Genomic DNA, 27,233 nt, shown 5'->3' with positions numbered 1-27,233 from the left:
CGTCCCCTTTTGGTCCCACGGTGCGGCCCCAGAGCCCAACTAGGTCTGCCCGCTGAAACGCGCTCGAGGCAGCGCTCCTGCAAACGCTGGCTTGCTACCTGCCGCCCGCTGCCTCTCCCACGCAGACGCCCAGGACCCCTCCCCACCTCACCCACAAAAGGCCCTGCTGCCAAGCCTTCGTGGCCCCAAACCCTGCGGGCTCAGCCGCCCGTGCGTCCAGGCACCTTTCTTGTGTTTGCTCGCGTTCTCACCCGGACCCAGCCGAGGGCTCGGGGATTGCACTGGCAGGAATACCCCACCGCTGGCAGCCGCCCGCACCACACTTCATCTTTCACAACGTCCGTCTCCAAGCTCCCTGCCTCACTCTCCCCACACTCCGAGAGAAATCAATCACACTACGTTTGCACAGCCAGGAGCAAGGGAGCTGCCACATCTGGCAAGCATACCTCCCTTTTGCCTGCAGGGTCCCTGGACCACGTCTTGCAGGACGAGTTCCAAAGAAGTCCACCAGCTGCCGGCCCTCGCCCTCGGGCCTGGCCTCGGCAGAAACAGGTTTCCAACAGCAACGCCCTCACCACCTCAAACACCACCCCTTCCCCCTGAAACCCTCTTGCGCGCCTCACCTCAGCATCAGCCCTGCCCCAAGAGCACCCCCACCTCAGCCTGCAGCCTCACCGTCCCCCTACTCCCCCACATGCACCCATCCCACCCCCAGCTCCCCGCCTCCCCCATCTCCACACACCCCGCCCCCCACGCCCCGTTCCTCCCTGAGCCGTTCCAAATCCCACTCTTGCCAAGGAACCTGCCTTTGCATCTGTCCCACTGGCCTGCCTCCCCCCACCCCCCACTTCAAGCCACGGCCTGCTCCTTTTTCTGCTTCTTCGAACACAAGTAGAACGGATTCACATTCCTGGGTGAGTCTCAGGTGCCCGGCAAAGTGATTCAGTCCCCTGTTCTTTGCCAGGTGGTCTTCGAGTGTAGGTGAAGGCGAGATACAAATACACTTCTCCTGCTACAGAGGAAAGCTCTGTTGCTCTTCTACTGTAAGCACAGTCTTTCCTATCTCTTGATCCGACTTCAACTTCGTCCCTCCCTGCCTTTCCCCTTGGGTAGCCCTATGTACGTTTTCGAGGTCTCAAGGTCGCTTTCCCCTTTGCGCATAGATTCGTCTGTATTCGTCGTTAGAGTCCACAGAGCTTTCTCCCTATCCAAGCGACTCACTTCACTGAGCGGACCCTTCTGTGGGTCCGTCTGACCTTGCGGCCCATGGCGATGGCGGCTCCTTTTGAGGGCTGCGTCATATTCCACGGTACAGATATCCCTCACCTTCTTGTGCCGGCCACGTGCCGACGGGCACTTGGGCGTTTCCGCGGGTCTCGGCTCCGGCACAGAGGGCTGCGGTGACCCTGGGGATGCCTGCATCTCTCCCCATTAGGGGTGTTTGTCGTCTTTTCCGACGCGTGCCCAGGGTTGGCTTTCCTGGATCATAATGGAAGCTCTTCTTTTCCTATTGCTGGACTGATCCTCGACTGACTGACTTCGACGGAGTAGCACTTGTCCTGGAAGCGTAGTTGATCTACAACCTGGTGTCCGTTTCCGCTGTACAGCGTTGGGGTTCAGTCCTGTCTGTGGGTGGGGGGGGCTTATGTGTTCAGCTCGTTTCCATTACGGGTGATGACAGGATATGGGATCTCATTCCCTGCGGTATCCCGCGTGTCCTTGTTCCTCCTCCCCTTCCTACGCAGTACTGGTACGGTTGATCCGTTGAGCCCAGCTCCTCATTCATCCCTCCGTCCCTGACTGCACCCTTGGGAAGCCCCAAGCGGCTTTCCTGTGTCTGAGAGTCTGTGTCTGGTTGGCCCAGGGATTCATTTGTACAACACTTTAGAGTCCACCCATCCGTGACCTTGTCTGTTTGACTTCCCTCACCAAGGGTAATATTCTGCAGCTCCAGCCGCCGTTGCTGCCAGTGACACTATCTGCCTCTTGTGGACGGCTCGGTGACATCCCGTTCTCTCCCTTTCTCTGATACTGCATCTTGGTGGCTGAGCCTTTGGGGATGGGCACTAGGGTTTTCTCCACGTCTCGGCTATGGCAAACGGTGCTGCTGTGACTGTGGGGGTTGCATGTGTCTTTCCGGATGAAGAGTTGCGACTTTCGTGGATATGTACCCAGGGTGGGGTTGGCATAGCTCACCTGTTTTCCGCTGACTTCATTGCCTGCTGAGTTAGTTTTCTTTTGAAAGCTTACTCCGACGTCGTAGTCACGGTTGTTGCGGAAGTACAGTGGATTCCCAATATTGTGCTGGTTTCCGGTGGACCGCAGAGTGATCCTGTTTTGCTTGTGCAGATCTCGAGTGTCATATATGGTTTCAGATTCTTTTCCCCTTGAGGTTACTCCAGGGCACTGACGCTGATTCCCTGTGTTGAACTGGATGACCTTGGCGCTTCTCCCTTTAGACAGGGTCCTGCGTATCTGTGCGTTGCAGCTCCCCAGTCATCCCTCCAGCGCTGCCTTTCCGCTTGCGTTACCCTAAGGTGGGTTTCTGCGGGAGTCGGTTTCTCCTGGCAAATAGCTTCGTTTTGTATTATTTTCCGTGCTCCACATGCCTCTGTCCAACGCGGTCTGACATTCTCCGCCGAGTGTAAGAGTCTCCAGCTGCATCATTGCTTGTGACAAATGGCAATAGTTGACGTGTTTCTGATGCCTGAGTGATGGCTCCATGCTGCATCGATGCCACCCGTTCTTGGGCCCGCCGTGTGTGGCTGGGCGCTGGGGTTTGCTCCGTGTACGGGCCCTGGCAGGCGGTGCTGCCGTGGCGGTGGCGGTGTCCGGACCCTCAGACCTCCCCGAGGTTTGCCCTCTGCGGGCGTGTACCCTGGAGGGATGACTGTGCTCGGTCACATGGGAGCTCTCCTTGGCCCTCATGAAATCACAGCCACCTGCGCTGCCAGCCACCCCCGCCCCATCCCACCCTGAGGCCCCAGCAGTGTCACCCCCGACACTGGACACTCCCTCCTGATGGGTGGTGACTTTGGTCTCTGGGGCGGTACGGTGGGCCCACCCATCTCGGACCGGGTCTGGCCCCCAGCTGGCGCTGGCACTCCGTTTCTGTCCTTCGCTTGCCTGCGTCCTAGCCTCCGCCCGGAGCCACAGCCCCGCCGCCGAGCCTGAGCAGCCTGTGGCACCGAGCACCAGTGTGGCTCGCCCCCGCTCACCCGCCACCCCACCCAAATGGAGTGCTCACCCGCCATCTTCCTCACGCCACAGCCCCCTCACAGTCACGGGCTGCCCTCTGCCTTTCCCGCCAGACTCCAGGCTCGGCCCCACCTCCCCACCAACATCCCCCTGGAGCTCGGGCTATCCCTCACACGTCCTGCCCTGGCCTGCCCTGCCCTGGCGTTCACCAGTGCGGGCCTCCGTCTGGCTCGGCAGCCCCAGCCCTACCCCCACGCCCACCCCTACCTACCGCAGATCCGTCCCAGCCTCTCACATGTGCCTGGCACGGCTTCGCCGCCACGCCCATGCTTCTGTAGACGCCCTGCTCCAGTGGCCTGCCGATCTTTCGGCCAGGTCCCCGAGAGCCCCACGCCGCCCCTTCCCGCCGGCCGTCCATGCAGACGCCCCGACCGAGCACCCCGGGGCCTGCCTCCCAGCTCCCTGCTCGCCGCCGCGCCCTCTGCTCGCGATCGCCCTGCCCGGGTCCCTGATCCACGTGGGGCGCCCACCAGCCATGGCCCCAAGCACCTTCCTCCGATACTCTCCCCCATGCACTCTGACGCCCACAGCCCCGGCAGGGGCCTCGAGGAAACCTCCTTTGGCGACGGCAAGCACACGTCGGGCCACAGGGGCTCCTTTCCCACAGGGGACTCGCCTTTGTGCCATCGCACCCGAGTGTGCCGCCCTCGCCGCACGTTGGTGCCTTTCGTCTGCCGTCCACTTCCCCTCCGAAGGACACAGTCCTTGAACAGACGTGAAACCCTTTGGGGATAGACCAGCCGAGACGGGGCCAAGAGGAGACTGTGCTGGAGGATCACCCTCGCGCAGAGTTCCTAGGGGAAGACGGTGACAGGGTGGGGAGAGGGATGGAGTGGATCCTGGATAGACAGTTTGGAGAGAATGGGAAACTATTCGATGTCATAACTAGGGGAGGGGTGCGTGGAACAGGGCGCTCTGTGTGTGTGTGTGTGTGTGTGTGTGTGTGCACCCGAGTGCCCACCTTTGGTTACGAGTGGGGGAGGGAGGCCTGGGTAAATCTTGCCTCAGTCCAGTAGGATTGAGAGCTGTGGTCAGGCAAGGGAAACAGCACGATGGTCGGGTTGTCCTCCCTGGCAGGCGTCGCTGCCTCTGGGCGACTGAACTGCTACCCATGCCTCCCGGGCGCCGTGGTCCGCCTCCCAGAGCCCACTCAAGACCAGAACCCTCTTGGAGCCGCCAGCGGCACACGGGAGTCACAGCCAGCCCGGGACCTGGCACGCACTGGCCAAGCCGCCCAGAGAGGTGGCTGGCATGAGAGACACGACAAGGCAGGCGGTCCGTGGCCACGGCCCCCACTCCCAGAGGCAGATCCCCCTCGCTCACCTTCGGCTGTGGCCACCGCCCCTGCCGCTGCTGGCCCCCAGCTGGCGACCGCCACAGCCCACGCCCCTACCCCCAGCCCTACCCCCAGCCCTACCGCCGCCCGCCCTATCCAAGCCCACCTCCTCACCACCACCCCCAGCAGGAGAACCAGCCCAAGCCCAGGAGCATCACCGCCACCACCAGGGGCAGCAGCCACAGCCCCTCAGGAGGGAGGGAGGCGGGGGGGGGGGGGTGGTGGATGGGAGGCCTCAGGCGCGTCGTGGTGGAAGCGGCGCGAGGTTGCCACTGCGGCCAAAACCTTTGCCCCGCGGGACGGCGGAGGTGGCCTGAATCGTGCTGGGGCTGGACGGGCAGGGTCCCGGGGGCCTCTGGCGCAGCGCTGAGCAAGCGTAGGCTAAGAAAAGGGTGGCAGGGTGTCCAGCGAGGACGTGGGCAGGTGGCAGGCGGAGAGGAAGAAGAAAGGCTTCCCTGACCGGGAATCGAACCCGGGCCGCGGCGGTGAGAGCGCCGAATCCTAACCACTAGACCACCAGGGAGCGTCGGGGTTCAGCCCTCGCCTGCTCCTGGTGAGCCCCGCGCCTCCATGCCACCCGCCCGTGCCACCTTGCTGCCCACACCCGGCCTTTGCAAGTCCAGCCGCCTGCCCTGGCGTGCCGTCTTGCTTTCAGCACCCTCAAAACACTGCGCGCGCCGCCGGCTTCTCGCACACACGCCAAAAGCCGCCGGCCAGCGGGCTGGCTCCCTGCTCCCACCTCTCTGTGCCCCGAACGCCCCTGCCGGGAGAGCGCTGGAACTCAGCAAAAGGTCGGCCCGCTGCGTTGGCCGGGAATCGAACCCGGGTCAACTGCTTGGAAGGCAGCTATGCTCACCACTATACCACCAACGCTCCACAGCCCGGGCGGCCGCCAGACGCCGGCCCCGGGCTCGCCCCAGCATACTCTCGCCGCCGCCTCCGCATCCCTGCCCCGACGCCCCGTCAGCCGGAGGCTCTGCGCCGCGCCGCCGGCGCCCCCAGCAGCCACGCGGCGCCCCAAGCGCGCCAGCGCCACGCGGTCGCCGGGAATCCACCGGCCCCACCGCCCCAGGGCGGCGCCCCCGCGGCCTTGCGGCCCTCCGGCCCTTCGCTCCCCGCCGCGGCCCGCCAACGCCTCCCCGCCCTCACCCCCGGCGGGCAACGCGGGGCACGCAGCTTCCAGCACCCAGCTGGCCAAAGCCCTACTCCACCGGGCGCTGGGCGAGGCCACTTCCCACGACGACAAGGGGACACGGGACCCACCTGCCTGCACGCGGCGGGGCCGTCGCGAGCCCACGAGCCCACTCAGGCAGCCACTGGGGGTCGGCGCGTGGGCGGGCGGCCGGCCGCCCGCCAGATCCGGCTATGGTCGGGCAAGGCCGTGGGGTCGCCAAGGAGGCCCTCGCTCCGCCGTGGCGACCGTGCGCCCGCCGACGACAAAGGGCTCAGGCTGGAGCGCTGCACGGGCAGAGGGGTCGCCGGGAGCTAGGCCGGGCACCGCCGTCGGCGGCGCCCTGGCGCCTCGCCCAAAGACGGCGGGAGGAGACGAAGGGCCCTTGGGGCCTGGCGGCAGGACAGAGAGCGACCGCGGCCACCAAAAGGGTGTGTTGCCTCCCCGTCGGGGAATCGAACCCCGGTCTCCCGCGTGACAGGCGGGGATACTCACCACTATACTAACGAGGACGGCGGCGACCGTCCTGCCGCCCGGCCGCCCTCGGGCTCTCGGGCTGCCTGCCCACGCCTCCCCTTGCCCAGCACGGGCCGCCGGCCACCACGGGTCCCGACCCAACCGCGCACCAAACCAACCGCCTCGGTCACAGCGGCAGCCCGCCACCCCGACAGGGACCCGGACCCCCGGGGCGCTGGACCCTCCCCAGCGCGCCGCCTCTTGCCTCCAACGCGGGCGTTCCGCCGGGAGAAGGGGGCGCGAGAAGGCAAGCGGGGCTGCGACGACACGGTGGGCGCGCGCCGGCCGGCGTCGGGCCAGGAGAGGCGCGGGTGGGGAGGGCCGGCCCGCCCAGGGCCCTCTGGGTCCGCGGCGCGAGCGGCGGCGGAGCCAGGCGCCTCGGCCGGCCGCCGCGCGCCGGCTCCGTCGACCCCCACTCCGGACGCCCGCCCGCCCGCCTGCCTGCCTGCCTGCCTGCCTGGCGTGGCGCCCCGCGCGGCCCGCCAAGGGCGCCGGTGCTCGCGCCGCGTCGGGTCCCAGCCAGGCGAGCGGCCACGCGCCCAGCCAGGCCCGCCGTCAGGATGGCCGAGCGGTCTAAGGCGCTGCGTTCAGGTCGCAGTCTCCCCTGGAGGCGTGGGTTCGAATCCCACTCCTGACAAGCCAGCCTTTTGGCCCGCCGGACAAACGCACCCGTCCTCCGCGCGCCACTGCCTTTCTCCACACACGCCCTCCCGCCGCCACCTGCACCCCCACAGAAGGCACCTTCAGTCCTTCTCAGCGCATCTTTCCTCGCCAGCTGGCTGCAGCTGCAGCTGCTGCTTTTCCTGCCTCCCTGCCTCCCCCTGGCCCACACTCGCCCACCCTCCCACTCCCACTCCCACAGCCCCGCCGCGCCCCGCCCCCGGCCGCGCCGAAGCACGCAGCCCCGCGGCGGGTGGCAAGCCCTCCTCCCTTCGCCGGCGCTCCGACTTCTGCCCGGGAACGGCCTACTCGCCCTCGCAGCCTTGCTTCCACGGCCGCCCCCGCCAGCTCTCCCGCCAGGCCGGCACCCCGTCCTCCGCGCCCGCCCCGCCGGCCCGCCTGCGCTCCCCAGCCACAGCGAGGCGGCCGAGCCCCCGCCTTGCCCGCCAAGGGGCTGCCGCGTGCCCTCGACCCTTGTCCGCCGTGCGTTCTTGGCCGGGCCGCAACCTGCCTGCCGCCCGCCCGGGACGCGTGCCATCCAGCCTTCCTGCTGGCCAGCGCACACCGGCCTTCCTTGCACGAGTCCGTCCCGGGAAGGGTGCTCCGCTGGGGAGGAGCGGAAGCCCTGCGTGCCCGTCCAGCCCACCCCCGGCGCCCGGCCCGCGCCCCCGACCTCGGCGCCACGGCGCCCGTTCCCGTGGGAAGCCGCTGCCCCGGCCGGAGCCAAGCCCGCCCTGGCGCGCTCCCTGCCTCTCAGCCGGCAGTCCCCGAGCCAGGAGCCGCTCTGCCAAAGGGCCCCTGCTCACCACCACCACCCAGTCAGAGCCGGACCCCGGGAGCGCGGTCGGCCAGAGCGCAGGAGCCAGGCTCACACGCCTTTGGGTCCTTGGGCCTGAGCGCGGTTCTAAGGATGGGATGGGGGGTGGGGGGGGCGGTGGCGGAGGCGCTCGGAGGCGTCGCCCTCCCGCGCTCGCGCTTCCCGCACAGACCGAGCCCGGCGTCCCTTCCCCCGCCCGCTCTCGCACGCCCCACCCCGGCACGGCCGGAAAGCCAGCCCGCCAGAGGGACTTTGGGTCGGGACCCGGCGGTCGCTGAGAGGAACGATGGCGCGCGGCCGCAGCGACCACGCAGCGCCTGCACCTGACAGGGATCCCGGCGCCGGGCAGACGGCGTCGGCTCCCGGCGCCCTCACGCGACAGCGACAGGGTCGCGGCGGCCGTGGTCGGCGCAGAAGGCGCGGGACGGGCCGAGTGGGCCCGCGTCCCGTCGCCCCGGGCTCCCTCCGAGAGCGCCGCGCCCCGGGGTCCTGCACGTGCCCGGATCCTGTCTTACAGGTCGCCCGCCCGTCGTCTCCTGCTGCAACGGGGCAGAGAGATGCCCACGGGCGAGCAGTGAGCAGCGGCGGGCGGGTGGCGGCCAGCGCCTGAGGGGCAGCGACGGGCGGCGCTGGCCACCGGTGCATGGGTGGTTCAGTGGTAGAATTCTCGCCTGCCACGCGGGAGGCCCGGGTTCGATTCCCGGCCCATGCAGCCCCAGCGTCCCCTTTTGGTCCCACGGTGCGGCCCCAGAGCCCAACTAGGTCTGCCCGCTGAAACGCGCTCGAGGCAGCGCTCCTGCAAACGCTGGCTTGCTACCTGCCGCCCGCTGCCTCTCCCACGCAGACGCCCAGGACCCCTCCCCACCTCACCCACAAAAGGCCCTGCTGCCAAGCCTTCGTGGCCCCAAACCCTGCGGGCTCAGCCGCCCGTGCGTCCAGGCACCTTTCTTGTGTTTGCTCGCGTCCTCACCCGGACCCAGCCGAGGGCTCGGGGATTGCACTGGCAGGAATACCCCACCGCTGGCAGCCGCCCGCACCACACTTCATCTTTCACAACGTCCGTCTCCAAGCTCCCTGCCTCACTCTCCCCACACTCCGAGAGAAATCAATCACACTACGTTTGCACAGCCAGGAGCAAGGGAGCTGCCACATCTGGCAAGCATACCTCCCTTTTGCCTGCAGGGTCCCTGGACCACGTCTTGCAGGACGAGTTCCAAAGAAGTCCACCAGCTGCCGGCCCTCGCCCTCGGGCCTGGCCTCGGCAGAAATAGGTTTCCAACAGCAACGCCCTCACCACCTCAAACACCACCCCTTCCCCCTGAAACCCTCTTGCGCGCCTCACCTCAGCATCAGCCCTGCCCCAAGAGCACCCCCACCTCAGCCTGCAGCCTCACCGTCCCCCTACTCCCCCACATGCACCCATCCCACCCCCAGCTCCCCGCCTCCCCCATCTCCACACACCCCGCCCCCCACGCCCCGTTCCTCCCTGAGCCGTTCCAAATCCCACTCTTGCCAAGGAACCTGCCTTTGCATCTGTCCCACTGGCCTGCCTCCCCCCACCCCCCACTTCAAGCCACGGCCTGCTCCTTTTCTGCTTCTTCGAACACAAGTAGAACGGATTCACATTCCTGGGTGAGTCTCAGGTGCCCGGCAAAGTGATTCAGTCCCCTGTTCTTTGCCAGGTGGTCTTCCAGTGTAGGTGAAGGCGAGATACAAATACACTTCTCCTGCTACAGAGGAAAGCTCTGTTGCTCTTCTACTGTAAGCACAGTCTTTCCTATCTCTTGATCCGACTTCAACTTCGTCCCTCCCTGCCTTTCCCCTTGGGTAGCCCTATGTACGTTTTCGAGGTCTCAAGGTCACTTTCCCTTTGCGCATAGATTCGTCTGTATTCGTCGTTAGAGTCCACAGAGCTTTCTCCCTATCCAAGCGACTCACTTCACTGAGCGGACCCTTCTGTGGGTCCGTCTGACCTTGCGGCCCATGGCGATGGCGGCTCCTTTTGAGGGCTGCGTCATATTCCACGGTACAGATATCCCTCACCTTCTTGTGCCGGCCACGTGCCGACGGGCACTTGGGCGTTTCCGCGGGTCTCGGCTCCGGCACAGAGGGCTGCGGTGACCCTGGGGATGCCTGCATCTCTCCCCATTAGGGGTGTTTGTCGTCTTTTCCCGACGCGTGCCCAGGGTTGGCTTTCCTGGATCATAATGGAAGCTCTTCTTTTCCTATTGCTGGACTGATCCTCGACTGACTGACTTCGACGGAGTAGCACTTGTCCTGGAAGCGTAGTTGATCTACAACCTGGTGTCCGTTTCCGCTGTACAGCGTTGGGGTTCAGTCCTGTCTGTGGGTGGGGGGGGCTTATGTGTTCAGCTCGTTTCCATTACGGGTGATGACAGGATATGGGATCTCATTCCCTGCGGTATCCCGCGTGTCCTTGTTCCTCCTCCCCTTCCTACGCAGTACTGGTACGGTTGATCCGTTGAGCCCAGCTCCTCATTCATCCCTCCGTCCCTGACTGCACCCCTTGGGAAGCCCCAAGCGGCTTTCCTGTGTCTGAGAGTCTGTGTCTGGTTGGCCCAGGGATTCATTTGTACAACACTTTAGAGTCCACCCATCCGTGACCTTGTCTGTTTGACTTCCCTCACCAAGGGTAATATTCTGCAGCTCCAGCCGCCGTTGCTGCCAGTGACACTATCTGCCTCTTGTGGACGGCTCGGTGACATCCCGTTCTCTCCCTTTCTCTGATACTGCATCTTGGTGGCTGAGCCTTTGGGGATGGGCACTAGGGTTTTCTCCACGTCTCGGCTATGGCAAACGGTGCTGCTGTGACTGTGGGGGTTGCATGTGTCTTTCCGGATGAAGAGGTGCGACTTTCGTGGATATGTACCCAGGGTGGGGTTGGCATAGCTCACCTGTTTTCCGCTGACTTCATTGCCTGCTGAGTTAGTTTTCTTTTGAAAGCTTACTCCGACGTCGTAGTCACGGTTGTTGCGGAAGTACAGTGGATTCCCAATATTGTGCTGGTTTCCGGTGGACCGCAGAGTGATCCTGTTTTGCTTGTGCAGATCTCGAGTGTCATATATGGTTTCAGATTCTTTTCCCCTTGAGGTTACTCCAGGGCACTGACGCTGATTCCCTGTGTTGAACTGGATGAACTTGGCGCTTCTCCCTTTAGACAGGGTCCTGCGTATCTGTGCGTTGCAGCTCCCCAGTCATCCCTCCAGCGCTGCCTTTCCGCTTGCGTTACCCTAAGGTGGGTTTCTGCGGAGTCGGTTTCTCCTGGCAAATAGCTTCGTTTTGTATTATTTTCCATGCTCCACATGCCTCTGTCCAACGCGGTCTGACATTCTCCGCCGAGTGTAAGAGTCTCCAGCTGCATCATTGCTTGTGACAAATGGCAATAGTTGACGTGTTTCTGATGCCTGAGTGATGGCTCCATGCTGCATCGATGCCACCCGTTCTTGGGCCCGCCGTGTGTGGCTGGGCGCTGGGGTTTGCTCCGTGTACGGGCCCTGGCAGGCGGTGCTGCCGTGGCGGTGGCGGTGTCCGGACCCTCAGACCTCCCCGAGGTTTGCCCTCTGCGGGCGTGTACCCTGGAGGGATGACTGTGCTCGGTCACATGGGAGCTCTCCTTGGCCCTCATGAAATCACAGCCACCTGCGCTGCCAGCCACCCCGCCCCATCCCACCCTGAGGCCCCAGCAGTGTCACCCCCGACACTGGACACTCCCTCCTGATGGGTGGTGACTTTGGTCTCTGGGGCGGTACGGTGGGCCCACCCATCTCGGACCGGGTCTGGCCCCCAGCTGGCGCTGGCACTCCGTTTCTGTCCTTCGCTTGCCTGCGTCCTAGCCTCCGCCCGGAGCCACAGCCCCGCCGCCGAGCCTGAGCAGCCTGTGGCACCGAGCACCAGTGTGGCTCGCCCCGCTCACCCGCCACCCCACCCAAATGGAGTGCTCACCCGCCATCTTCCTCACGCCACAGCCCCCTCACAGTCACGGGCTGCCCTCTGCCTTTCCCGCCAGACTCCAGGCTCGGCCCCACCTCCCCACCAACATCCCCCTGGAGCTCGGGCTATCCCTCACACGTCCTGCCCTGGCCTGCCCTGCCCTGGCGTTCACCAGTGCGGGCCTCCGTCTGGCTCGGCAGCCCCAGCCCTACCCCCACGCCCCACCCCTACCTACCGCAGATCCGTCCCAGCCTCTCACATGTGCCTGGCACGGCTTCGCCGCCACGCCCATGCTTCTGTAGACGCCCTGCTCCAGTGGCCTGCCGATCTTTCGGCCAGGTCCCCGAGAGCCCCACGCCGCCCCTTCCCGCCGGCCGTCCATGCAGACGCCCCGACCGAGCACCCCGGGCCTGCCTCCCAGCTCCCTGCTCGCCGCCGCGCCTCTGCTCGCGATCGCCCTGCCCGGGTCCCTGATCCACGTGGGGCGCCCACCAGCCATGGCCCCAAGCACCTTCCTCCGATACTCTCCCCATGCACTCTGACGCCCACAGCCCCGGCAGGGGCCTCGAGAAACCTCCTTTGGCGACGGCAAGCACACGTCGGGCCACAGGGGCTCCTTTCCCACAGGGGACTCGCCTTTGTGCCATCGCACCCGAGTGTGCCGCCCTCGCCGCACGTTGGTGCCTTTCGTCTGCCGTCCACTTCCCTCCGAAGGACACAGTCCTTGAACAGACGTGAAACCCTTTGGGGATAGACCAGCCGAGACGGGGCCAAGAGGAGACTGTGCTGGAGGATCACCCTCGCGCAGAGTTCCTAGGGAAGACGGTGACAGGGTGGGGAGAGGGATGGAGTGGATCCTGGATAGACAGTTTGGAGAGAATGGGAAACTATTCGATGTCATAACTAGGGGAGGGGTGCGTGGAACAGGGCGCTCTGTGTGTGTGTGTGTGTGTGTGTGTGTGTGCACCCGAGTGCCCACCTTTGGTTACGAGTGGGGAGGGAGGCCTGGGTAAATCTTGCCTCAGTCCAGTAGGATTGAGAGCTGTGGTCAGGCAAGGGAAACAGCACGATGGTCGGGTTGTCCTCCCTGGCAGGCGTCGCTGCCTCTGGGCGACTGAACTGCTACCCATGCCTCCCGGGCGCCGTGGTCCGCCTCCCAGAGCCCACTCAAGACCAGAACCCTCTTGGAGCCGCCAGCGGCACACGGGAGTCACAGCCAGCCCGGGACCTGGCACGCACTGGCCAAGCCGCCCAGAGAGGTGGCTGGCATGAGAGACACGACAAGGCAGGCGGTCCGTGGCCACGGCCCCCACTCCCAGAGGCAGATCCCCCTCGCTCACCTTCGGCTGTGGCCACCGCCCCTGCCGCTGCTGGCCCCCAGCTGGCGACCGCCACAGCCCACGCCCCTACCCCCAGCCCTACCCCCACCCCTACCGCCGCCCGCCCTATCCAAGCCCACCTCCTCACCACCACCCCCAGCAGGAGAACCAGCCCAAGCCCAGGAGCATCACCGCCACCACCAGGGGCAGCAGCCGCAGCCCCTCAGGAGGGAGGGAGGCGGGGGGGGTGGGGGGTGGATGGGAGGCCTCAGGCGCGTCGTGGTGGAAGCGGCGCGAGGTTGCCACTGCGGCCAAAACCTTTGCCCCGCGGGACGGCGGAGGTGGCCTGAATCGTGCTGGGGCTGGACGGGCAGGGTCCCGGGGCCTCTGGCGCAGCGCTGAGCAAGCGTAGGCTAAGAAAAGGGTGGCAGGGTGTCCAGCGAGGACGTGGGCAGGTGGCAGGCGGAGAGGAAGAAGAAAGGCTTCCCTGACCGGGAATCGAACCCGGGCCGCGGCGGTGAGAGCGCCGAATCCTAACCACTAGACCACCAGGGAGCGTCGGGGTTCAGCCCTCGCCTGCTCCTGGTGAGCCCCGCGCCTCCATGCCACCCGCCCGTGCCACCTTGCTGCCCACACCCGGCCTTTGCAAGTCCAGCCGCCTGCCCTGGCGTGCCGTCTTGCTTTCAGCACCCTCAAAACACTGCGCGCGCCGCCGGCTTCTCGCACACACGCCAAAAGCCGCCGGCCAGCGGGCTGGCTCCTGCTCCCACCTCTCTGTGCCCCGAACGCCCCTGCCGGGAGAGCGCTGGAACTCAGCAAAGGTCGGCCCGCTGCGTTGGCCGGGAATCGAACCCGGGTCAACTGCTTGGAAGGCAGCTATGCTCACCACTATACCACCAACGCTCCACAGCCCGGGCGGCCGCCAGACGCCGGCCCCGGGCTCGCCCCAGCATACTCTCGCCGCCGCCTCCGCATCCCTGCCCCGACGCCCCGTCAGCCGGAGGCTCTGCGCCGCGCCGCCGGCGCCCCCAGCAGCCACGCGGCGCCCCAAGCGCGCCAGCGCCACGCGGTCGCCGGGAATCCACCGGCCCCACCGCCCCAGGGCGGCGCCCCCGCGGCCTTGCGGCCCTCCGGCCCTTCGCTCCCCGCCGCGGCCCGCCAACGCCTCCCCGCCCTCACCCCCGGCGGGCAACGCGGGGCACGCAGCTTCCAGCACCCAGCTGGCCAAAGCCCTACTCCACCGGGCGCTGGGCGAGGCCACTTCCCACGACGACAAGGGGACACGGGACCCACCTGCCTGCACGCGGCGGGGCCGTCGCGAGCCCACGAGCCCACTCAGGCAGCCACTGGGGGTCGGCGCGTGGGCGGGCGGCCGGCCGCCCGCCAGATCCGGCTATGGTCGGGCAAGGCCGTGGGGTCGCCAAGGAGGCCCTCGCTCCGCCGTGGCGACCGTGCGCCCGCCGACGACAAAGGGCTCAGGCTGGAGCGCTGCACGGGCAGAGGGGGTCGCCGGGAGCTAGGCCGGGCACCGCCGTCGGCGGCGCCCTGGCGCCTCGCCCAAAGACGGCGGGAGGAGACAAGGGCCCTTGGGGGCCTGGCGGCAGGACAGAGAGCGACCGCGGCCACCAAAAAGGGTGTGTTGCCTCCCCGTCGGGGAATCGAACCCCGGTCTCCCGCGTGACAGGCGGGGATACTCACCACTATACTAACGAGGACGGCGGCGACCGTCCTGCCGCCCGGCCGCCCTCGGGCTCTCGGGCTGCCTGCCCACGCCTCCCCTTGCCCAGCACGGGCCGCCGGCCACCACGGGTCCCGACCCAACCGCGCACCAAACCAACCGCCTCGGTCACAGCGGCAGCCCGCCACCCCGACAGGGACCCGGACCCCCGGGGCGCTGGACCCTCCCCAGCGCGCCGCCTCTTGCCTCCAACGCGGGCGTTCCGCCGGGAGAAGGGGGCGCGAGAAGGCAAGCGGGGCTGCGACGACACGGTGGGCGCGCGCCGGCCGGCGTCGGGCCAGGAGAGGCGCGGGTGGGGAGGGCCGGCCCGCCCAGGGCCCTCTGGGTCCGCGGCGCGAGCGGCGGCGGAGCCAGGCGCCTCGGCCGGCCGCCGCGCGCCGGCTCCGTCGACCCCCACTCCGGACGCCCGCCCGCCCGCCTGCCTGCCTGCCTGCCTGCCTGGCGTGGCGCCCCGCGCGGCCCGCCAAGGGCGCCGGTGCTCGCGCCGCGTCGGGTCCCAGCCAGGCGAGCGGCCACGCGCCCAGCCAGGCCCGCCGTCAGGATGGCCGAGCGGTCTAAGGCGCTGCGTTCAGGTCGCAGTCTCCCCTGGAGGCGTGGGTTCGAATCCCACTCCTGACAAGCCAGCCTTTTGGCCCGCCGGACAAACGCACCCGTCCTCCGCGCGCCACTGCCTTTCTCCACACACGCCCTCCCGCCGCCACCTGCACCCCCACAGAAGGCACCTTCAGTCCTTCTCAGCGCATCTTTCCTCGCCAGCTGGCTGCAGCTGCAGCTGCTGCTTTTCCTGCCTCCCTGCCTCCCCCTGGCCCACACTCGCCCACCCTCCCACTCCCACTCCCACAGCCCCGCCGCGCCCCGCCCCCGGCCGCGCCGAAGCACGCAGCCCCGCGGCGGGTGGCAAGCCCTCCTCCTTCGCCGGCGCTCCGACTTCTGCCCGGGGAACGGCCTACTCGCCCTCGCAGCCTTGCTTCCACGGCCGCCCCCGCCAGCTCTCCCGCCAGGCCGGCACCCCGTCCTCCGCGCCCGCCCCGCCGGCCCGCCTGCGCTCCCCAGCCACAGCGAGGCGGCCGAGCCCCCGCCTTGCCCGCCAAGGGGCTGCCGCGTGCCCTCGACCCTTGTCCGCCGTGCGATCTTGGCCGGGCCGCAACCTGCCTGCCGCCCGCCCGGGACGCGTGCCATCCAGCCTTCCTGCTGGCCAGCGCACACCGGCCTTCCTTGCACGAGTCCGTCCCGGGAAGGGTGCTCCGCTGGGGAGGGAGCGGAAGCCCTGCGTGCCCGTCCAGCCCACCCCCCGGCGCCCGGCCCGCGCCCCCGACCTCGGCGCCACGGCGCCCGTTCCCGTGGGAAGCCGCTGCCCCGGCCGGAGCCAAGCCCGCCCTGGCGCGCTCCCTGCCTCTCAGCCGGCAGTCCCCGAGCCAGGAGCCGCTCTGCCAAAGGGCCCCTGCTCACCACCACCACCCAGTCAGAGCCGGACCCCGGGAGCGCGGTCGGCCAGAGCGCAGGAGCCAGGCTCACACGCCTTTGGGTCCTTGGGCCTGAGCGCGGTTCTAAGGATGGGATGGGGGGTGGGGGGGCGGTGGCGGAGGCGCTCGGAGGCGTCGCCCTCCCGCGCTCGCGCTTCCCGCACAGACCGAGCCTGGCGTCCGTTCCCCCGCCCGCTCTCGCACGCCCCACCCCGGCACGGCCGGAAAGCCAGCCCGCCAGAGGACTTTGGGTCGGGACCCGGCGGTCGCTGAGAGGAACGATGGCGCGCGGCCGCAGCGACCACGCAGCGCCTGCACCTGACAGGGATCCCGGCGCCGGGCAGACGGCGTCGGCTCCCGGCGCCCTCACGCGACAGCGACAGGGTCGCGGCGGCCGTGGTCGGCGCAGAAGGCGCGGGACGGGCCGAGTGGGCCCGCGTCCCGTCGCCCCGGGCTCCCTGCGAGAGCGCCGCGCCCCGGGGTCCTGCACGTGCCCGGATCCTGTCTTACAGGTCGCCCGCCCGTCGTCTCCTGCTGCAACGGGGCAGAGAGATGCCCACGGGCGAGCAGTGAGCAGCGGCGGGCGGGTGGCGGCCAGCGCCTGAGGGGCAGCGACGGGCGGCGCTGGCCACCGGTGCATGGGTGGTTCAGTGGTAGAATTCTCGCCTGCCACGCGGGAGGCCCGGGTTCGATTCCCGGCCCATGCAGCCCCAGCGTCCCCTTTTGGTCCCACGGTGCGGCCCCCAGAGCCCAACTAGGTCTGCCCGCTGAAACGCGCTCGAGGCAGCGCTCCTGCAAACGCTGGCTTGCTACCTGCCGCCCGCTGCCTCTCCCACGCAGACGCCCAGGACCCTCCCCACCTCACCCACAAAAGGCCCTGCTGCCAAGCCTTCGTGGCCCCAAACCCTGCGGGCTCAGCCGCCCGTGCGTCCAGGCACCTTTCTTGTGTTTGCTCGCGTTCTCACCCGGACCCAGCCGAGGGCTCGGGGATTGCACTGGCAGGAATACCCCACCGCTGGCAGCCGCCCGCACCACACTTCATCTTTCACAACGTCCGTCTCCAAGCTCCCTGCCTCACTCTCCCCACACTCCGAGAGAAATCAATCACACTACGTTTGCACAGCCAGGAGCAAGGGAGCTGCCACATCTGGCAAGCATACCTCCCTTTGCCTGCAGGGTCCCTGGACCACGTCTTGCAGGACGAGTTCCAAAGAAGTCCACCAGCTGCCGGCCCTCGCCCTCGGGCCTGGCCTCGGCAGAAATAGGTTTCCAACAGCAACGCCCTCACCACCTCAAACACCACCCCTCCCCCTGAAACCCTCTTGCGCGCCTCACCTCAGCATCAGCCCTGCCCCAAGAGCACCCCCCACCTCAGCCTGCAGCCTCACCGTCCCCCTACTCCCCCACATGCACCCATCCCACCCCCAGCTCCCCGCCTCCCCATCTCCACACACCCCGCCCCCACGCCCCGTTCCTCCCTGAGCCGTTCCAAATCCCACTCTTGCCAAGGAACCTGCCTTTGCATCTGTCCCACTGGCCTGCCTCCCCCCACCCCCCACTTCAAGCCACGGCCTGCTCCTTTTTCTGCTTCTTCGAACACAAGTAGAACGGATTCACATTCCTGGGTGAGTCTCAGGTGCCCGGCAAAGTGATTCAGTCCCTGTTCTTTGCCAGGTGGTCTTCGAGTGTAGGTGAAGGCGAGATACAAATACACTTCTCCTGCTACAGAGGAAAGCTCTGTTGCTCTTCTACTGTAAGCACAGTCTTTCCTATCTCTTGATCCGACTCCAACTTCGTCCCTCCCTGCCTTTCCCTTGGGTAGCCCTATGTACGTTTTCGAGGTCTCAAGGTCACTTTCCCTTTGCGCATAGATTCGTCTGTATTCGTCGTTAGAGTCCACAGAGCTTTCTCCTATCCAAGCGACTCACTTCACTGAGCGGACCCTTCTGTGGGTCCGTCTGACCTTGCGGCCCATGGCGATGGCGGCTCCTTTTGAGGGCTGCGTCATATTCCACGGTACAGATATCCCTCACCTTCTTGTGCCGGCCACGTGCCGACGGGCACTTGGGCGTTTCCCGCGGGTCTCGGCTCCGGCACAGAGGGCTGCGGTGACCCTGGGGATGCCTGCATCTCTCCCCATTAGGGGTGTTTGTCGTCTTTTCCGACGCGTGCCCAGGGTTGGCTTTCCTGGATCATAATGGAAGCTCTTCTTTTCCTATTGCTGGACTGATCCTCGACTGACTGACTTCGACGGAGTAGCACTTGTCCTGGAAGCGTAGTTGATCTACAACCTGGTGTCCGTTTCCGCTGTACAGCGTTGGGGTTCAGTCCTGTCTGTGGGTGGGGGGGCTTATGTGTTCAGCTCGTTTCCATTACGGGTGATGACAGGATATGGGATCTCATTCCCTGCGGTATCCCGCGTGTCCTTGTTCCTCCTCCCCTTCCTACGCAGTACTGGTACGGTTGATCCGTTGAGCCCAGCTCCTCATTCATCCCTCCGTCCCTGACTGCACCCTTGGGAAGCCCCAAGCGGCTTTCCTGTGTCTGAGAGTCTGTGTCTGGTTGGCCCAGGGATTCATTTGTACAACACTTTAGAGTCCACCCATCCGTGACCTTGTCTGTTTGACTTCCCTCACCAAGGGTAATATTCTGCAGCTCCAGCCGCCGTTGCTGCCAGTGACACTATCTGCCTCTTGTGGACGGCTCGGTGACATCCCGTTCTCTCCCTTTCTCTGATACTGCATCTTGGTGGCTGAGCCTTTGGGGATGGGCACTAGGGTTTTCTCCACGTCTCGGCTATGGCAAACGGTGCTGCTGTGACTGTGGGGGTTGCATGTGTCTTTCCGGATGAAGAGGTGCGACTTTCGTGGATATGTACCCAGGGTGGGGTTGGCATAGCTCACCTGTTTTCCGCTGACTTCATTGCCTGCTGAGTTAGTTTTCTTTTGAAAGCTTACTCCGACGTCGTAGTCACGGTTGTTGCGGAAGTACAGTGGATTCCCAATATTGTGCTGGTTTCCGGTGGACCGCAGAGTGATCCTGTTTTGCTTGTGCAGATCTCGAGTGTCATATATGGTTTCAGATTCTTTTCCCTTGAGGTTACTCCAGGGCACTGACGCTGATTCCTGTGTTGAACTGGATGACCTTGGCGCTTCTCCCTTTAGACAGGGTCCTGCGTATCTGTGCGTTGCAGCTCCCCAGTCATCCCTCCAGCGCTGCCTTTCCGCTTGCGTTACCCTAAGGTGGGTTTCTGCGGGAGTCGGTTTCTCCTGGCAAATAGCTTCGTTTTGTATTATTTTCCATGCTCCACATGCCTCTGTCCAACGCGGTCTGACATTCTCCGCCGAGTGTAAGAGTCTCCAGCTGCATCATTGCTTGTGACAAATGGCAATAGTTGACGTGTTTCTGATGCCTGAGTGATGGCTCCATGCTGCATCGATGCCACCCGTTCTTGGGCCCGCCGTGTGTGGCTGGGCGCTGGGGTTTGCTCCGTGTACGGGCCCTGGCAGGCGGTGCTGCCGTGGCGGTGGCGGTGTCCGGACCCTCAGACCTCCCCGAGGTTTGCCCTCTGCGGGCGTGTACCCTGGAGGGATGACTGTGCTCGGTCACATGGGAGCTCTCCTTGGCCCTCATGAAATCACAGCCACCTGCGCTGCCAGCCACCCCGCCCCATCCCACCCTGAGGCCCCAGCAGTGTCACCCCGACACTGGACACTCCCTCCTGATGGGTGGTGACTTTGGTCTCTGGGGCGGTACGGTGGGCCCACCCATCTCGGACCGGGTCTGGCCCCCAGCTGGCGCTGGCACTCCGTTTCTGTCCTTCGCTTGCCTGCGTCCTAGCCTCCGCCCGGAGCCACAGCCCCGCCGCCGAGCCTGAGCAGCCTGTGGCACCGAGCACCAGTGTGGCTCGCCCCGCTCACCCGCCACCCCACCCAAATGGAGTGCTCACCCGCCATCTTCCTCACGCCACAGCCCCCTCACAGTCACGGGCTGCCCTCTGCCTTTCCCGCCAGACTCCAGGCTCGGCCCCACCTCCCCACCAACATCCCCCTGGAGCTCGGGCTATCCCTCACACGTCCTGCCCTGGCCTGCCCTGCCCTGGCGTTCACCAGTGCGGGCCTCCGTCTGGCTCGGCAGCCCCAGCCCTACCCCCACGCCCACCCCTACCTACCGCAGATCCGTCCCAGCCTCTCACATGTGCCTGGCACGGCTTCGCCGCCACGCCCATGCTTCTGTAGACGCCCTGCTCCAGTGGCCTGCCGATCTTTCGGCCAGGTCCCCGAGAGCCCCACGCCGCCCCCTTCCCGCCGGCCGTCCATGCAGACGCCCCGACCGAGCACCCCGGGGCCTGCCTCCCAGCTCCCTGCTCGCCGCCGCGCCTCTGCTCGCGATCGCCCTGCCCGGGTCCCTGATCCACGTGGGGCGCCCACCAGCCATGGCCCCAAGCACCTTCCTCCGATACTCTCCCCATGCACTCTGACGCCCACAGCCCGGCAGGGCCTCGAGAAACCTCCTTTGGCGACGGCAAGCACACGTCGGGCCACAGGGGCTCCTTTCCCACAGGGGACTCGCCTTTGTGCCATCGCACCCGAGTGTGCCGCCCTCGCCGCACGTTGGTGCCTTTCGTCTGCCGTCCACTTCCCCTCCGAAGGACACAGTCCTTGAACAGACGTGAAACCCTTTGGGGATAGACCAGCCGAGACGGGGCCAAGAGGAGACTGTGCTGGAGGATCACCCTCGCGCAGAGTTCCTAGGGGAAGACGGTGACAGGGTGGGGAGAGGGATGGAGTGGATCCTGGATAGACAATTTGGAGAGAATGGGAAACTATTCGATGTCATAACTAGGGGAGGGGTGCGTGGAACAGGGCGCTCTGTGTGTGTGTGTGTGTGTGTGTGTGTGCACCCGAGTGCCCACCTTTGGTTACGAGTGGGGGAGGGAGGCCTGGGTAAATCTTGCCTCAGTCCAGTAGGATTGAGAGCTGTGGTCAGGCAAGGGAAACAGCACGATGGTCGGGTTGTCCTCCCTGGCAGGCGTCGCTGCCTCTGGGCGACTGAACTGCTACCCATGCCTCCCGGGCGCCGTGGTCCGCCTCCCAGAGCCCACTCAAGACCAGAACCCTCTTGGAGCCGCCAGCGGCACACGGGAGTCACAGCCAGCCCGGGACCTGGCACGCACTGGCCAAGCCGCCCAGAGAGGTGGCTGGCATGAGAGACACGACAAGGCAGGCGGTCCGTGGCCACGGCCCCCACTCCCAGAGGCAGATCCCCCTCGCTCACCTTCGGCTGTGGCCACCGCCCCTGCCGCTGCTGGCCCCCAGCTGGCGACCGCCACAGCCCTACCCCCACCCCTACCGCCGCCCGCCCTATCCAAGCCCACCTCCTCACCACCACCCCCAGCAGGAGAACCAGCCCAAGCCCAGGAGCATCACCGCCACCACCAGGGGCAGCAGCCGCAGCCCCTCAGGAGGGAGGGAGGCGGGGGGGGGGGGGGGGTGTGGTGGATGGGAGGCCTCAGGCGCGTCGTGGTGGAAGCGGCGCGAGGTTGCCACTGCGGCCAAAACCTTTGCCCCGCGGGACGGCGGAGGTGGCCTGAATCGTGCTGGGGCTGGACGGGCAGGGTCCCGGGGGCCTCTGGCGCAGCGCTGAGCAAGCGTAGGCTAAGAAAAGGGTGGCAGGGTGTCCAGCGAGGACGTGGGCAGGTGGCAGGCGGAGAGGAAGAAGAAAGGCTTCCCTGACCGGGAATCGAACCCGGGCCGCGGCGGTGAGAGCGCCGAATCCTAACCACTAGACCACCAGGGAGCGTCGGGGTTCAGCCCTCGCCTGCTCCTGGTGAGCCCCGCGCCTCCATGCCACCCGCCCGTGCCACCTTGCTGCCCACACCCGGCCTTTGCAAGTCCAGCCGCCTGCCCTGGCGTGCCGTCTTGCTTTCAGCACCCTCAAAACACTGCGCGCGCCGCCGGCTTCTCGCACACACGCCAAAAGCCGCCGGCCAGCGGGCTGGCTCCTGCTCCCACCTCTCTGTGCCCCGAACGCCCCTGCCGGGAGAGCGCTGGAACTCAGCAAAGGTCGGCCCGCTGCGTTGGCCGGGAATCGAACCCGGGTCAACTGCTTGGAAGGCAGCTATGCTCACCACTATACCACCAACGCTCCACAGCCCGGGCGGCCGCCAGACGCCGGCCCCGGGCTCGCCCCAGCATACTCTCGCCGCCGCCTCCGCATCCCTGCCCGGACGCCCCGTCAGCCGGAGGCTCTGCGCCGCCGCCGCCGGCGCCCCAGCAGCCACGCGGCGCCCCAAGCGCGCCAGCGCCACGCGGTCGCCGGGAATCCACCGGCCCCACCGCCCCAGGGCGGCGCCCCCGCGGCCTTGCGGCCCTCCGGCCCTTCGCTCCCCGCCGCGGCCCGCCAACGCCTCCCGCCCTCACCCCCGGCGGGCAACGCGGGGCACGCAGCTTCCAGCACCCAGCTGGCCAAAGCCCTACTCCACCGGGCGCTGGGCGAGGCCACTTCCCACGACGACAAGGGGACACGGGACCCACCTGCCTGCACGCGGCGGGGCCGTCGCGAGCCCACGAGCCCACTCAGGCAGCCACTGGGGGTCGGCGCGTGGGCTATGGTCGGGCAAGGCCGTGGGGTCGCCAAGGAGGCCCTCGCTCCGCCGTGGCGACCGTGCGCCCGCCGACGACAAAGGGCTCAGGCTGGAGCGCTGCACGGGCAGAGGGGTCGCCGGGAGCTAGGCCGGGCACCGCCGTCGGCGGCGCCCTGGCGCCTCGCCCAAAGACGGCGGGAGGAGACGAAGGGCCCTTGGGGGCCTGGCGGCAGGACAGAGAGCGACCGCGGCCACCAAAAGGGTGTGTTGCCTCCCCGTCGGGGAATCGAACCCCGGTCTCCCGCGTGACAGGCGGGGATACTCACCACTATACTAACGAGGACGGCGGCGACCGTCCTGCCGCCCAGCCGCCCTCGGGCTCTCGGGCTGCCTGCCCACGCCTCCCCTTGCCCAGCACGGGCCGCCGGCCACCACGGGTCCCGACCCAACCTCACAGCGGCAGCCCGCCACCCCGACAGGGACTGGACCCTTGACGATACAGGACGTTGATTTGCTGGAATGGAGTTCTGTGGAACCTTTCCGGGTCTATGTGAAAGAACACCGCGCAGAGTTCCCGGTGTGGGGACCTGGCACCGATGTCGGTGTGGAAGGGCGCTGCACCCGAGTGCCCACCTCCCTGGCTTGCCTCAGTCCAGTAGGATTGAGAGCTGTGGTCAGGCAAGGGAAACAGCACGATGGTCGGGTTGTCCTCCCTGGCAGGCGTCGCTGCCTCTGGGCGACTGAACTGCTACCCATGCCTCCCGGGCGCCGTGGTCCGCCTCCCAGAGCCCACTCAAGACCAGAACCCCGCCAGCGGCACACGGGGAGTCACAGCCAGCCCGGGACCTGGCACGCACTGGCCAAGCCGCCCAGAGAGGTGGCTGGCATGAGAGACACGACAAGGCAGGCGGTCCGTGGCCACGGCCCCCACTCCCAGAGGCAGATCCCCTCGCTCACCTTCGGCTGTGGCCACCGCCCTGCCGCTGCTGGCCCCCAGCTGGCGACCGCCACAGCCCTACCCCCACCCCTACCGCCGCCCGCCCTATCCAAGCCCACCTCCTCACCACCACCCCCAGCAGGAGAACCAGCCCAAGCCCAGGAGCATCACCGCCACCACCAGGGGCAGCAGCCGCAGCCCCTCAGGAGGGAGGGAGGCGGGGGGGTGTGGTGGATGGGAGGCCTCAGGCGCGTCGTGGTGGAAGCGGCGCGAGGTTGCCACTGCGGCCAAAACCTTTGCCCCGCGGGACGGCGGAGGTGGCCTGAATCGTGCTGGGGCTGGACGGGCAGGGTCCCGGGGGCCTCTGGCGCAGCGCTGAGCAAGCGTAGGCTAAGAAAAGGGTGGCAGGGTGTCCAGCGAGGACGTGGGCAGGTGGCAGGCGGAGAGGAAGAAGAAAGGCTTCCCTGACCGGGAATCGAACCCGGGCCGCGGCGGTGAGAGCGCCGAATCCTAACCACTAGACCACCAGGGAGCGTCGGGGTTCAGCCCTCGCCTGCTCCTGGTGAGCCCCGCGCCTCCATGCCACCCGCCCGTGCCACCTTGCTGCCCACACCCGGCCTTTGCAAGTCCAGCCGCCTGCCCTGGCGTGCCGTCTTGCTTTCAGCACCCTCAAAACACTGCGCGCGCCGCCGGCTTCTCGCACACACGCCAAAAGCCGCCGGCCAGCGGGCTGGCTCCTGCTCCCACCTCTCTGTGCCCCGAACGCCCCTGCCGGGAGAGCGCTGGAACTCAGCAAAGGTCGGCCCGCTGCGTTGGCCGGGAATCGAACCCGGGTCAACTGCTTGGAAGGCAGCTATGCTCACCACTATACCACCAACGCTCCACAGCCCGGGCGGCCGCCAGACGCCGGCCCCGGGCTCGCCCCAGCATACTCTCGCCGCCGCCTCCGCATCCCTGCCCGACGCCCCGTCAGCCGGAGGCTCTGCGCCGCCGCCGCCGGCGCCCCCAGCAGCCACGCGGCGCCCCAAGCGCGCCAGCGCCACGCGGTCGCCGGGAATCCACCGGCCCCACCGCCCCAGGGCGGCGCCCCCGCGGCCTTGCGGCCCTCCGGCCCTTCGCTCCCCGCCGCGGCCCGCCAACGCCTCCCCGCCCTCACCCCCGGCGGGCAACGCGGGGCACGCAGCTTCCAGCACCCAGCTGGCCAAAGCCCTACTCCACCGGGCGCTGGGCGAGGCCACTTCCCACGACGACAAGGGGACACGGGACCCACCTGCCTGCACGCGGCGGGGCCGTCGCGAGCCCACGAGCCCACTCAGGCAGCCACTGGGGGTCGGCGCGTGGGCGGGCGGCCACGCAGGGAATGCACCTGACAGGGATCCCGGCGCCGCCTCCCGGCCCCCACGCGCGACAACCGAAGGTTTGCTATGGTCGGGCAAGGCCGTGGGGTCGCCAAGGAGGCCCTCGCTCCGCCGTGGCGACCGTGCGCCCGCCGACGACAAAGGGCTCAGGCTGGAGCGCTGCACGGGCAGAGGGGGTCGCCGGGAGCTAGGCCGGGCACCGCCGTCTGCGGCGCCCTGGCGCCTCGCCCAAAGACGGCGGGAGAAGACGAAGGGCCCTTGGGGGCCTGGCGGCAGGACAGAGAGCGACCGCGGCCACCAAAAGGTGTGTTGCCTCCCCGTCGGGGAATCGAACCCCGGTCTCCCGCGTGACAGGCGGGGATACTCACCACTATACTAACGAGGACGGCGGCGATCCGTCCTCCGAGAGCGCTGCCCCCCTACCGCTCTCGGGCTCTCGGGCTGCCTGCCTACACCTCCGCCTGCGCAGCTCGGGGCCCCGGGCCACCACGTGTCCCGACCCAACCTCGCACCAAACCAACCGCCTCGGTCACATCGGCAGCCCTCGACCTTGGCAGGGATTCGTTCCTTGGACTGCAAAGTGACTCAGTCCACGATTCTTTTCCATGTGATTTTCCTGTTTAGGTTAAGGCGAGATACGAATCCTTCTCATATTACACAGGAAGGCTTTGTTGCTTATCTACGCTATAGTATTTCTTGTCTCGCTCTGAGTGCCAGTGCGATCGTAGTCTGCCTTTCCACTAGGGCAGCCCTACTGACATATTCTAAGTCTCAAAATTCGTATGCGTTTTAGGGGGATGCTGAGGTTGTATGCTGATGTGGTGATGCTCTTGGGCCGGGCTGATGCTGCGATGAGGCACAAGGGCGGCTGAGCCCGCTGGTTTCGGGCCACGGAGACTTGGCCTCAGGCCCTTTTATGGATGAGGGCGGTAGGGGTCCTGATCGACTGCGTGGGAGAGCCAGCGGGCTGCAGGTAACAGGCTCCGTTTGCAGGAGCGCTGTCTTGAGCGGGTTTCCGGGAGCAAAACTAATTCGGCTCTGGGACTCCACTTCGGGACCAAAATGAGATGCTGTGGCTGCATGGGCCGGGAATCGAACCCGGGCCTCCCGCGTGGCAGGCGAGAATTCTACCACTGAACCACCCATGCACCGGTGGCCAGCGCCGCCCGTCGCTGCCCCAGAGTTGCTGGCCGCCACCCGCCCGTCATTGCTCATTGCTCGCCCGTGGGCATCTATCTGCTCCACTGGAGCAGGAGACCACGGGCGGGCGACCTGTAAGACAGGATCCGGGCACGTGCAGGACCGCGGGGCGCGGCGCTCTCGGAGGGATCCCGGAGCGGCGGACGCGAGCCCACTCGGCCCGTCCCACGTTTTCTGCGCCGACCACGGCCGCCGCGACCCTTTGGTTGTCGCGCCTGGGGGCCGGGAGGCGGCGCCGGGATCCCTGTCAGGTGCATGCCCTGCGTGGTCGCTAGGTCCGCGCGCAGACCTTCCTCTCAGCGACTCCGGGTCCCGACCCAAAGTCCCCCTGGCGGGCTGGCTTTCCGGCCGGGCCGGGGTGGGGCGCGAGAGCGGGCGCGGGCCGGGACGCCGGGCTGGAGCTGTGCCGGAAGCGCGAGCGCGGGAGGGCGACGCCTCCGAGCGCCTCCGCCACCGCCCCCCCACCCCTAGCCCATCCTTAGACCCGCCGCCGCCGCCGCCCCCGCCCCGCCCAATAACGGCGCTCGGGCCCAAGGACCCAAAGGCGTGTGAGCCTGGCTCCTGCGCTCTGGCCGACCGCGCTCCCGGGGTCCGGCTCTGACTGGGTGGTGGTGGTGAGCAGGGGCCCTTTGGCAGAGCGGCTCCTGGCTCGGGGACTGCCGGCTGAGAGGCAGGGAGCGCGCCAGGGCGGGCTTGGCTCCGGCCGGGGCAGCGGCTTCCCACGGGAACGGGCGCCGTGGCGCCGAGGTCGGGGGCGCGGGCCGGGCGCCGGGGGGTGGGCTGGACGGGCACGCAGGGCTTCCGCTCCCTCCCCAGCGGAGCACCCTTCCCGGGACGGACTCGTGCAAGGAAGGCCGGTGTGCGCTGGCCAGCAGGAAGGCTGGATGGCACGCGTCCCGGGCGGGCGGCAGGCAGGTTGCGGC

At 67.3% G+C, this 27,233-nt stretch overlaps 17 non-coding genes across 17 annotated transcripts; 4 read left to right on the top strand and 13 right to left on the bottom strand.

The window, feature by feature from the left end:
- Window positions 1-5,045: 5,045 nt before the first annotated feature.
- Window positions 5,046-5,117, bottom strand: TRNAE-CUC (transfer RNA glutamic acid (anticodon CUC)). Its single transcript has one exon. It is a non-coding gene; the product is annotated as a tRNA-Glu (tRNA).
- Window positions 5,118-5,395: 278 nt separating this feature from the next.
- TRNAG-UCC (transfer RNA glycine (anticodon UCC)) lies at window positions 5,396-5,467 on the bottom strand. Its single transcript has one exon. It is a non-coding gene; the product is annotated as a tRNA-Gly (tRNA).
- A 738-nt stretch (window positions 5,468-6,205) lies between these two features.
- On the bottom strand, window positions 6,206-6,277 carry TRNAD-GUC (transfer RNA aspartic acid (anticodon GUC)). Its single transcript has one exon. It is a non-coding gene; the product is annotated as a tRNA-Asp (tRNA).
- A 558-nt stretch (window positions 6,278-6,835) lies between these two features.
- TRNAL-CAG (transfer RNA leucine (anticodon CAG)) lies at window positions 6,836-6,918 on the top strand. Its single transcript has one exon. It is a non-coding gene; the product is annotated as a tRNA-Leu (tRNA).
- A 1,481-nt stretch (window positions 6,919-8,399) lies between these two features.
- TRNAG-GCC (transfer RNA glycine (anticodon GCC)) lies at window positions 8,400-8,470 on the top strand. The gene has a single exon. It is a non-coding gene; the product is annotated as a tRNA-Gly (tRNA).
- Window positions 8,471-13,511: 5,041 nt separating this feature from the next.
- TRNAE-CUC (transfer RNA glutamic acid (anticodon CUC)) lies at window positions 13,512-13,583 on the bottom strand. The gene has a single exon. It is a non-coding gene; the product is annotated as a tRNA-Glu (tRNA).
- A 276-nt stretch (window positions 13,584-13,859) lies between these two features.
- Window positions 13,860-13,931, bottom strand: TRNAG-UCC (transfer RNA glycine (anticodon UCC)). Its single transcript has one exon. It is a non-coding gene; the product is annotated as a tRNA-Gly (tRNA).
- A 740-nt stretch (window positions 13,932-14,671) lies between these two features.
- On the bottom strand, window positions 14,672-14,743 carry TRNAD-GUC (transfer RNA aspartic acid (anticodon GUC)). The gene has a single exon. It is a non-coding gene; the product is annotated as a tRNA-Asp (tRNA).
- A 558-nt stretch (window positions 14,744-15,301) lies between these two features.
- On the top strand, window positions 15,302-15,384 carry TRNAL-CAG (transfer RNA leucine (anticodon CAG)). Its single transcript has one exon. It is a non-coding gene; the product is annotated as a tRNA-Leu (tRNA).
- A 1,481-nt stretch (window positions 15,385-16,865) lies between these two features.
- On the top strand, window positions 16,866-16,936 carry TRNAG-GCC (transfer RNA glycine (anticodon GCC)). The gene has a single exon. It is a non-coding gene; the product is annotated as a tRNA-Gly (tRNA).
- A 5,020-nt stretch (window positions 16,937-21,956) lies between these two features.
- TRNAE-CUC (transfer RNA glutamic acid (anticodon CUC)) lies at window positions 21,957-22,028 on the bottom strand. The gene has a single exon. It is a non-coding gene; the product is annotated as a tRNA-Glu (tRNA).
- Window positions 22,029-22,304: 276 nt separating this feature from the next.
- On the bottom strand, window positions 22,305-22,376 carry TRNAG-UCC (transfer RNA glycine (anticodon UCC)). The gene has a single exon. It is a non-coding gene; the product is annotated as a tRNA-Gly (tRNA).
- Window positions 22,377-23,086: 710 nt separating this feature from the next.
- TRNAD-GUC (transfer RNA aspartic acid (anticodon GUC)) lies at window positions 23,087-23,158 on the bottom strand. Its single transcript has one exon. It is a non-coding gene; the product is annotated as a tRNA-Asp (tRNA).
- A 1,054-nt stretch (window positions 23,159-24,212) lies between these two features.
- Window positions 24,213-24,284, bottom strand: TRNAE-CUC (transfer RNA glutamic acid (anticodon CUC)). The gene has a single exon. It is a non-coding gene; the product is annotated as a tRNA-Glu (tRNA).
- A 276-nt stretch (window positions 24,285-24,560) lies between these two features.
- Window positions 24,561-24,632, bottom strand: TRNAG-UCC (transfer RNA glycine (anticodon UCC)). The gene has a single exon. It is a non-coding gene; the product is annotated as a tRNA-Gly (tRNA).
- Window positions 24,633-25,423: 791 nt separating this feature from the next.
- On the bottom strand, window positions 25,424-25,495 carry TRNAD-GUC (transfer RNA aspartic acid (anticodon GUC)). The gene has a single exon. It is a non-coding gene; the product is annotated as a tRNA-Asp (tRNA).
- Window positions 25,496-26,187: 692 nt separating this feature from the next.
- On the bottom strand, window positions 26,188-26,258 carry TRNAG-GCC (transfer RNA glycine (anticodon GCC)). The gene has a single exon. It is a non-coding gene; the product is annotated as a tRNA-Gly (tRNA).
- Window positions 26,259-27,233: the final 975 nt, after the last annotated feature.

This window comes from Ovis aries, chromosome 1, assembly GCF_016772045.2.
Source record: "Ovis aries strain OAR_USU_Benz2616 breed Rambouillet chromosome 1, ARS-UI_Ramb_v3.0, whole genome shotgun sequence".
Classification (NCBI taxonomy): Eukaryota; Metazoa; Chordata; class Mammalia; order Artiodactyla; family Bovidae; genus Ovis; species Ovis aries.
This window is presented reverse-complemented; position numbering and strand designations above follow the sequence as displayed.